Here is a 2,417-nt window from a genome sequence, read left to right on the forward strand (position 1 = left end):
TGAATGATGGCATAAGATACAAAGAGCCTTGGTTACCGATGCCCTCAATTGGCCAATAAATCAATGCATGGGTGACTTATCTATTAGACACAGTAGGCACAGTGCCCAGGGCCCACAATAATTTCAAGGGCCCGTGAAAATGTTTTAATCTCTTTGGAAATCAGAAGGAAAAAAACCTACTAGCCACATTCTCTTCCTTACTCCTCCCCGCCTTCAGGCCCACACTTCTATACTCCTCCATTCTCCCCAGTAATGTCAATGGATGCCAGTGGACGGTGGTGTGTAGTTTAAAAATAAGGAGTCTATATCCACATTTGTGGTGTCTGAACCCCAAACTAACTAATAAAATACTTGGCTGCATCACCATTTACTCTAAATCTAACCTGTTACAGTTTTAAACCTGGTACCAACCGATGAAATTACATCCTATGGAAAAATTAAGGATGCTCTCCAAACACAAAATTGTGCATGATAGAAAAAATTGAATCAATCCAAATGTGCAACAACAGAGGACGACAGTATAAATTATGAAGCTTCCATATTTACGAAATCCTTTTTCAGATATGAAAATGGATGCTATAGATCTATATTTATTGACATAGACATTCACTTTTTAAGGGAAAAAGTAGGTCAATTTTTTTCTATTCATGGAAACAGATTAGTACATTACATAGAAAAATTGTATCAGTAAGAAGATTTCAACCGCAAGTAAGAGAAAGCTCCAATTCAATGACTTTACAACAAGGAAATGTATTTTCTAAAATAACAAGAAATCCAGAGGTGAGGTTTTCTGGCTCCACTTCTCCATGATTCTCCTAATTCTACACACCTCCCTGTGTTTGCCCAGGATCTCAGGCTGTCGGATGATGGCAGCAAATATAATGCCAATGCCGAGAAGTGGCGTTGTATGTTCCGTGGGTCTCTCTAAAAGTAGAAACACCATTCCCAGAAGGCACCAACAGACTTCCCCTGTGTCTCATTGGCCAGAACTGTGTCACATGCTCACGTCTAAACCAATCACTGACAACAGAAACAGGAGCACCATGATTGGCTTAGACCAATCGGGACCTACCCTGGATGGGAAAGGGAACGCCTCCTCCAAGACACGTGGCCAGGGGAGGAGGGTAGATAAATGGACAAATTCAGTTTCATTAGGAAGAGGGGAAAGGGAACGGATATTGGAGTGACAACTGTATTAGTCACGGTTCTCTAGGGAAACAGAACCAACAAGTATATGTGTGTATATATATATACACACGCACACACATATATGTATGTGTATATATGCGTATATATACAGAGATGCATTGTAAGGAATTTTTCCCCACAATTATGCAGGCTGAGAAGTCCCAAGATTTGTAATCAGGATGCTGAAGACCGAGGAGGACTTATGGAGACCTGAGACCCAGGAAGAGCCAAGGTTTCAATTCAAGGCAGAAGGCAGGAAAAGATTGATGTCCCAGTGCAAGCAGTCAGGCAAGAAGTCCCTCTCACTCAGCCTTTTTTGCTCTATTCATGTCATCCATTGATTGAATGAGGCCCACCGCATCAGAGGTGGCAATCAGCTGCACCCAGGCCATAGACTGAAATGTCAATCTCATCCAAAAACACCATCATAGACACACCCAGAATAATATTTGACCAAATGTCTGACCATACTGTGGCCCAGTCAAATAGACACATACAATTAAGCACCATAGCAACAAGGAGCATCTACTGTATAGAGCATGCAACACAATGCTAATTAGGATTTCTGAGTATACTAAGTTGGTTAAGAGTGCCTTGGCCTGAATCTAGCCTCTATTACTGTTTAACTACATGTCATTGGTTAAGCTAATTTCTTTGAGCCTCAATTATAAAATGCAGATAATGGGAGGAACCTACATCGCAGGGTTGACTGGTGAAGTAAATGAGTAATATATGTGAAGTTCATAGCACAGTGTCAGACACCTTAAGTGCTCAACAAACTGTAGCTGTTATTAACGTGATCATCATATTACGAATTGTGAGGTTATGCATTGTGTCCGTCATCAATGGATTGTGCTCAGGTCCAAATTTATTCTTCAGCGTTTGCTTCTCCATAAGAGTGGACTTTTAAAGCATTTACTTATTCTGAGCACGATGCTGAGTTTCCTCAGTAGAGGGTGCTATAAGAAAATCAAAGGAGGAAGAGGCTTCTCCTACCAGCTGCTGCTCCACTGGTCAGTGGCAAGGTATGAGGTGTAGCCTGCATAGCATGGGTCAGGTGAGGGTGATTCTCAGACTCTGGGGAAGGCTCTGGGACCCAGGTAAATTTACCTGCTCTGGCCCCATGGAGGGTCCGCCTCTTCCCAAGCTGATCTTAGGTGATGGTGCCCCTAGTGGTGAGTGTCCCAACTGCAGCGGAGGATCCGGATTCAGAACCGGGGCGATCCCTG

Source organism: Propithecus coquereli, unplaced genomic scaffold (assembly GCF_000956105.1).
Source record: "Propithecus coquereli isolate 6110/MARCELLA unplaced genomic scaffold, Pcoq_1.0 Scaffold663, whole genome shotgun sequence".
Lineage (NCBI taxonomy): Eukaryota > Metazoa > Chordata > Mammalia > Primates > Indriidae > Propithecus > Propithecus coquereli.